At 45.9% G+C, this 8,574-nt stretch overlaps 1 long non-coding RNA gene across 1 annotated transcript; it reads right to left on the bottom strand.

Annotated features, from left to right (window-relative positions):
• Nucleotides 1-4,506: 4,506 nt before the first annotated feature.
• Nucleotides 4,507-4,912, bottom strand: LOC123727759 (uncharacterized). Its single transcript, XR_006759639.1, has 2 exons — nucleotides 4,742-4,912; nucleotides 4,507-4,579 (listed from the first exon to the last, which is right to left on the bottom strand). It is a non-coding gene; the product is annotated as an uncharacterized lncRNA (long non-coding RNA).
• Nucleotides 4,913-8,574: the final 3,662 nt, after the last annotated feature.

Genomic DNA, 8,574 nt, shown 5'->3' with positions numbered 1-8,574 from the left:
TCTATACATCAATAAATTATTTATTTATTTACTACATCAAATAAACCTTGAATTATGTATTAATCATGCATAGTGAACACAGCATCTATGTAACAACACTTACACTCCCACCAAATCACTCATTAACTTGGAATGTGGGATTTTCTTTTAAACAAAATTATGAAAATAATTAATAAAATGTTTTAAGTCTGAATGAACGCATGTGATTTAGTTATCCTCTAGTAAGGTTGTGAATAGGCCTTTCAAGGTGGACTGATCTAGTGTATGGTTTTCCTTTACCAAGTGTAGTGTCACTGACTAGTAGCTTCAGCTTTCGCACCATGCCGTCTGCAGTAGGATGAGCTTCTACAACCCTGGCAAGCTTCCACTAGTTTCTTGGTGAGTCCTTTGAATTCCCTGACAAATTTCTGGAGCCTGGCGATGGCTCTCACGGCTCTGGACCAGTCAGAAAACTTAATGAAGCGATTCACTATTGAATTCACTTCTTTCATCTTGACTGCGTGGACATGGGCCTTGCGAAGCTCAGGGTCGGTTGTTTCTACTTCTCCCACCATTTCCTCTTCACGTGGAAGACTCCGCTGCCAAAGAAAGTTGGGTCCTTTCAGCCAGTTAGACTCTTTCAGCTGAACTTCACTTCGTTTATTGTCTGGGAGATTAGGTTTGTCCGTCTTGAAAGGAAGTGGGAGTTCATAGTGGCCGTCTTCCTTCTGCCTTATACTTTCTTTCACTTTAAACAAGAAGAGAAGGTCTTCCTGAGAAACTGGGTTGTCATCTGCAGTGTGATCTGCGAAATCAGATTCGAGGACCTTGATTATGTCTGTTGGATTGATCTCTTTGACTTGAGTTTTGCACACAAAGTGTACTTCTCTCTTCAGCTCAACTGATGGCTGCACAGCAGGTGTCACTTGTCGCACTATGATTCTGTGACGTTCCTATTGCATCACCGTAGTCACTTGCTTGAGTTGAGCAGCCAACAATGCTCCAGCCGAGATCAGTTCGCTGTGCATATGGATGATTTTCTTCACCGGACAGGATCTCCCTTGGAAGAAGGGCTTGTTGACAGTTATAGCCGATCAGAAGGCCTACTTCGCAATCCAGTGGTGGTGGAATCTTGTCTGCCAATTGTTCCAGATGAGGCCATTTTAGAGCTGTTTCAGCAGTTGGAATGTGCGACCTGTCTGCTGGAATGAATTCTCGTGTGAAAAGTGGTGGCAATGGGATCCTTTTCTTTAAGTTGTACCCTCTCACTTGTAGACTTGTCAGTTTCTGGCAGGGTATGACTGTTGACCTTGTAGACATTGTGGACAGCCGCAAACTGACATTCTCTTTGTTTGTGTTGAGTTCTTGGGCCACTTCATCTAGGATGAAAGTCGTATCACTTTGCGTGTCTAAGAGCGCGTAGACGAGAACTTCTTGATCTGGCTGTTTTGTGGACGAGACCCAGACTGGTATGATTGAGGACGTTTGTGTGCTTAGGCCTTCTTGTATGACTCTGTTGGTAATTGCTGCTGCAGCTATTTCCTTGGTGTCTGCCCTGTGCTTTGAGTAGTCGTCTACCTTTGGAGGTGTCGACCTGTGATGTTCCTTGAACTTGTCATCATGCAAACATGTCGGGTGTCTCTTCTGACACCTTTCACACGTACTCTTGTTATCACACGTTCTTGAGTGATGACCGGTCTTCAAACATCCAAAGCAAAGCTTTTCTGCTTGCACAAACTTGACACGATCTTGAACCGTCTGTTCACTGAACTTTCTGCACTTGACGAGGACATGTCCTGTTCTTTTGCAAAAAAAATGCATGATGGGATGTTGCTCTGTGTTGTGTTTGTGGACAGTGTCTTTGCTTGAATGGTTTGACTTCGTGGATGCTTTGGTTTCTCGCTTTCCACACTCTTGAGCGCTTGTATTGAGGATATAGGATTGCAAGCGAGATCTGCTTCCTTTGATAGAAAGTCTACAAACACCTTGAATGGTGGGTACCCAGCGTTTGCTTGTCTGACTTCCATCGTTTTGCGGTTCCAACTGGATACCAGCCAATCTGGCAACTTCAGCAGAATCCTTTGACTCTCATTGCAGTCATTGAGAACTTCCAATGTCTTAATGTGGGGCATTGCAGCCTCGCAGCTCTTGAGGAAGTCTGCAAAGTCTCTTAGTTCACAACCATCCTTAGAGCTTATCTTTGGCCATCCATGCAGCTTGTCTCTGAAGGACTTCCCAATTATGAATGGGTCTCCGAAACGTTTTTGCAACAGCTGCCAGGCTGAGTCGTATGCTGCTTCAGTGCCTAGTAGGAAAAATCCTTCAACAGCTTTCTTTGCGGCACCACCTAAGTACCTTCTTAGGTAATACAGTTTTTCATTCTTTGGAATGTTTTTCCTGTCTATTAATGTTTCGAAAGATAGCTGCCAGTCTTTGAATTTCAAAGGATCTCCAGTGAATAGTGCAGGCTCTGGTGTTGGGAGACGATTGGCACTTATAGCTTCTGCTAGCATGTTGACCAGATCAAAGCTGTTCTGCACTTGATGCATGGACACTGAAGTTGGTGGAGCTTGAGGTACCAATTGTGGACTTTGGGAACTAAGAGCTTGACTTGTAACTGGTAGAGGTTGAGGAATGAATGAGGGACTTGAGGCATATAGGGCTTGCGTTGTGACTGGTAGAGATTGAGGAATGAATGAGGGACTTGAGGCATATAGGGCTTGCGTTGTGACTGGTAGAGATTGAGGGCGGTCTGGAGGAACTGTGAGGTTAAGAACTTGAAGTTCTCCTGCTGGTTCAACATCATGCAGAAAGTCAGTGGTCTCAAAATTGTCTTCGACTTGATCGTAGACCTTTACTCGAGCTCTTGCAGCGTTCAACTTCTTCACTTCCTCTAGACGTTCAAGCTTTCTACGCTTGTCTTGCATTGCCTGTTGTCTGGCTAGGTTCTCAGATTCAAATTGTGTCAGCCGCTGTTTTCCTTCAGCCTCTAGCCTTTGAAGTTCTATCGCTTCCCTTTCTTGTTCATCCAACACTGCCAAAATCTCCTTGGATGCGGCAGCTTCAGCTGCAGCCTCATTTCTTTTAACTGAGTGGATGCTAGAGTGGATAGAAACACATTTTGATCGACGAGACGGTGGCCTTGATAGAGAACCTGTTGAGTCTAGGATCGAGCCAACATCGGGCCAAGGTTCTTCCTCCTCATCTGATGTATGCCCTTTAAGTTGCCTTTCTGCCTTTTGAATGATAAATCCTGAAAGCGAAATGCACGTGTCAATTCTGCGTCGCAGGTTTGGTTCAGGAGTTTGCATTCTACGTAACTCTTCATAAATGACCTGTACATCAGAACAGGTGCTTTTCATGTTCTCAATCAGCTCATTTAATTCGTCCTCGGAGGCCGAATCAGTCAATATTTCCTTGCCTATTCTTGCATGATACTTCCACTTCTCATGGATGATCCTGTACCGACGTTGTACACTCTTCAGCCTTTCTTCTTGAAGTTCTTTTCCTTTCTCTGTTAGGGATCGGGTTCTTTCACTTCTTCGTAGCCTTTCCACTTCTTCTGCAGACTCTGTGTCTGTTGCGTCGGGTTGAGCAGGTGATTTGGTAATTTCACGGCATGTCTCAGTGTTTGTGTCTGACATTTTGAGATGGATGTGGTATGTGTGTCTCAACTATTGAGCTTGAATTGGATTTATATTAGGCTATGGGTGAATGTAGGCTACAGTAGGCCTAAATGTGATTAGCCAGGAAGGTTAATAACTGTATGAATTCCTTAACTGTGTGAAGACTAGGTGGGTAGCCTAACTTCTAAATATAAACTTCAGTATTGCATCAAGATAACTATCAGCATTTAAACTTAGCTAGACTTCAAGTTGACTTCAATTTCGAAATAAGATTGAAAATTACTTTGGTACAAATAAACTTAGTATAAACCTTAATCACAGAATGAATATGCATATAATGCATTAAATCACATATCACTTCACATAATAAAATAATTTCACATCAGTGGAGGTACCTTTTAAACCTTGCTTAAATTGCCCTTTAAGCTTGGCTAACACCACTTTTCATAAAACACTAATCTTAATTTCAATGTATGATTATCTTTTATCTTTACTCAAAACGTGTTCACTTGCTTATGGAGTTAAGTTTCCCTTTAAATCTCGTAACAAGTAACAACCACAAACACCAGCACATTCGATTTATCCCCAAAACATGTAGGCTAAGCACAGTATGTATGATTCATAGAGCTGAGTCCTTAGTTGCAATTTCCAAGTAGAACCACTTCTCATCCCACCTTAACTTGAATGTTGTGGTAGAGTGCTTTTGGCCTGAAAAGTTGCGCTTTCAACACAGTCCAATCACCGTTCCTTGCTGTCGCTAAGCCGACAATGTCATGGGCTTTGCTTATCTGATCTGCTGGATCTTCGTTGCGTCGTTACCCGCGGCGATCTTGTTGTCTCTCCTACCCGTGTTGAGCAGGCGAGTTCTCACTGTGGCTCTCTTCACGACAACAGACACAGGTTGGTTCTTTGAAACGGGCGTTTATTGCATTGCACGTCTTTTTCTCCGATGCATCCACGTCACGCCGTGAGAACTATATGTTTGAATGAACACAGTAACGTTGATAAATTATACAGTACTGAAACAAAGAAATACAAATGGTGCTCGGCGCAACAATACAAATGGCGCTTGGCGCGACAATACAAATGGAACTTGGCGCGACTATAAACAAAGTTCTATAGGTTGAACAAAATACCTCGTTGGCTGCTTGTCCTGAAAAGAGGTTCTTGAATTCTTAAAGTCCCTTGAAAGTCCCTTTACTGTCTTTCTTAGCCTCTGCCATCAACAATTATGACTCAGACTAAGATCTGCTTAAGTTAGATTGCACACAGTCAATTAACAAATTCCGTAGCAGTAACACAACAGAGAACCTTAGTTCCGGGATGGAACATAAAAACACAATCAATGGCCTAACGTTAATTTACCTGTTACATCACATTTAAATTCTTATCTATACATCAATAAATTATTTATTTATTTACTACATCAAATAAACCTTGAATTATGTATTAATCATGCATAGTGAACACAGCATCTATGTAACAACACTTACAAATACAGTATATAGTGCAGTACCTAAACATACTCAGCCCGCAGTTGTTTCAACCGGTCGTTGTTTCTCTCAAAAGGCACAAGGTAAATGTGTTTCATAGATACGTGTTGCCTCTTCAAAAGGCGGGCCATTGTTGCAAGGCTGATGGATGCCACATTTGGAAAGGTGTCATCATTCTCCTCAAAGGCCTGCTTTATTTCAGACAGCCGTATGTCATTCCTGGTCCTCACCATTTCCACCGCTTTCCACTCCTGCTGCACACAGCCACGGCCACCACAATGGGGTCTTCTGTCAATTCTGAGGGTAGAACAGAGTATACTGTCAATAGATAATACTGTAAGAATACTGTAACATGCATTACAATATGGCATTTACTCTAAAGCATAGTGCATATCCTGCAGAGTTACCAGTTTTCTTGGCAAAATGTTCTCATGATCGAATTTGCAGTTGATCTTTTCAGATTGGGGTGAACTAATCTGGCAGTCTCTGCAATGGTAAGGCTTTATCACATGGTCAACGACAATGGCCCGGACTTCATTAGATAACAGTTCCCTGCCGTCTGCCTCGCTCTGATGTCCACCTCTTTGACGGGCCCATGCCCATCACTCTGATGGGCCCCTTTTCCACGAGCTCTTTGATTTCTTCCTCTTGCTTGCTCTCTACCCTGCTCCATGTTGAAAGAAATTGCAAGTGTTCACACACACAACATTTTATATGGTGACCAATTCTGGTTACCACTATGTGAAATCAATTAGCAATAACGAGTAGTCATTATGAATGGTTATCATGTATCATGTAATTTAGATGTTTACACTTTACAAAGACAGTTGTTAGTTCTGTAGCGGAAGTAGGCGTTACAGTACCCCCGACATGCAGCTCCAGCCGCAGGATGACACCGGCAAGGAGGACAGCCCCGAGGGCGAGGAGCGGGCCTGTCCGGACAGCAGAGATGGAAATCTCAGATGATGTTGTGGTCCAGGATGTTGGCCACTGGGACCCAACAGCACTCCTCCATACCATAACCCTCCTAGTCCACCAGGTACTGGAGCCGACCCCCATGACGTCGGGAGTCCAGGAGGGACCAAACAGCATAGGCGGGGGTCCCTTTGATATCCAGGGGAGGCGATGGGGTTAACTGGTGCCTCACGTGGGCGGTGTTCCACACCTCCTCTGTGAGCTGTAACCACTCATCCACAGCAGGGGCCTCGGTCTGGCTCAAAGTCCACAGAGCCAGGGCCAGCTGGTATCCCAGGATGCACTGGAAAGGAGTCAGCCCAGTGGAGGAATGATGAAGTGAGTTCTAGGCGTAATCCACCCAGGGAAGGAACTGGGCACACTCCCCCTGTCGGCCCTGGCAGTGACTCCTAAGGAACCTCCCCAGCTCCTGGTTGATCTTCTACACCTGCCTAATAGACTGAGGCCAGTACCCAGATGTGAGGCTGACCGTGGCGCTCAGCTTCTCCATAAAGGCTCTCCATACCCGCAACATGAATTGAGGACCACGGTCAGAAACAATGTCCTTCGGTAGGCTAAAGTGCCGGAATAGTGCCTCAGCAACCTGGAGAGTGGTAGGTAGACCAGAGAGAGGGATAAAATGGCAGGATTTAGAGAATCTGTCAACAACAGTGGTAAAACCATCAGGAAGGAGAATATCAGTGACAGATCGGACCAAGGCCGCTGAGGCACGGAAAGGGGAAGGCGTTTCCCTGCCGGAGCGTGCCGGGGAGATTTGGTTTGGGCACATACGGAGCAGGAGTTGACATAGTGGGCAACATCCCGCGCTAAGGTAGGCCACCAGTACTTAGCGGAGAGAGATTGAATAGTGCGGATGATACCTGGGTGTCCAGCAGCGAGAGTTGTGTGCCCAGGTCAACAGCCGATCACTTACCCCCGTAGGGATGTAGGTGCGCTCCGGAGTGCAGGTATCAATTAGAGGGTGGAATGACGGGCGCACTCAGGATCAGAACCTATTCCCAATCATAGAGACAGGACATTGGCTTTGATGTTCTTAGAACCTGGACAATATAACAGGGTGAAGTTGAATCTAGTGAAGAAAAGGGCCTAACTTGCTTGACGCAGGTTCAGACGCATCGCCGTCCATATGCACTCCAGATTCTGATGGTCGGTGAGGATGAGGAATGTCTCCTTGGTGCCCTCCAGCTAGTGTCTCCACTCTTCCAATGCTAACTTCATCGCCAGGAGCTCCCGGTTGCCGACATCATAGTTCCTCTCTGCAGGAGATAGTTTCTTTGAGAAGTATGCAATCGATAAGATTTCTGTGGGTTACCTTGAATTTGGGACAGGATGGCTCCCATGCGCACTTCTGAGGCATCCTCCTCCACCACGAAGGGCAGCGCAGGAACTGGGTGTTTCAGCCACAGGCGGAGGTGAAACGCCCCTTCAGTAGGCGGAAGGCCTCATCGGTTGCAGGACACCAACTTACTAGGATCTTGAGGAGAGGCGATGTAGCTGAAGTTCTTGGTAGAAGGCAGCAAACCCTAGAAACCATTGCCATGACCTGACTGCTTTGAACTTCCTTTCATCCATACGCACCCCCTGCGGGCTGATCCGGTATCCCAAGAAGGAGAAGTCGACCTGATGGAACTGGCACTTCTCCGGTTGAATATAAAGTTGTTATCCAGGAGGCATCTCAGGACGTGATCGATGTGATCCTCCTCCAAGGTGACCGAGTAGACCAGGATGTCATCGATATACATGATCACCTGGCAACTGATTATGTCCCGGACCACCTTGGTTACGAACACCTGAAACACTGACGGAGCATTGGCTAGTCCATAAGGCATCACCAAGTAAAGTGCCCAGATGTCATGCCGAAGGCTGTTTTCAACTCATCCCCCTCTCGTATGCGGATAAGATTGTAGGCCCTCCGCAGGTCCAGCTTAGTAAAAAAAACTGGCTCAGCAGAGCTGTTTGATAATGGCCGGTGCCAACGAGAGAGGGTGACGGTTCTTAGTGGTGATGGAATTGAGACCTCTTTAATTGATGCAGGGATGCAGACCCCCATCCTTCTTGGTCACGAAGAGAGGTGGATGAGCAGACAAAACCCTGTTGGAGAGCCTTGTGGTCTCAGCCACCAACAGAGGATAGACACGGCTGCGCAGAGCCTTCTAGCAGGTCAAGGGGCGATGAGGAGGGAAACATGTGGCTTGGGTCTTGGAGAATACCTCCCGGATATCCTGGTATGTCAGGCTGGAGGGCAATCACAGGACTCTCAACCAAAATGGAACCACAAGGCAAGGGAAAGCAGGTCCTTTGGCTTCTGGGTTCCCAGTCAGGGATTTCCATCCTCAACCAGGAGATGGTGGGGTCATGACATTGGAGCCACGGGAGGCAGAGGATGAATTTGTGCACTGGTGCGGTGATGATTAACCTGTTATGGATAGGGGGCAGTATTTTCACGGCCGGATAAAAAACTTCCCCGATTTAATCTGGTTATTACTCCTGCCCAGAAACTA

This window comes from Salmo salar, chromosome ssa16 (assembly GCF_905237065.1).
Source record: "Salmo salar chromosome ssa16, Ssal_v3.1, whole genome shotgun sequence".
Lineage (NCBI taxonomy): Eukaryota > Metazoa > Chordata > Actinopteri > Salmoniformes > Salmonidae > Salmo > Salmo salar.
The sequence above is the reverse complement of the archived record's forward strand: the minus strand, read 5'-3'. Positions and strand labels throughout refer to the sequence as shown.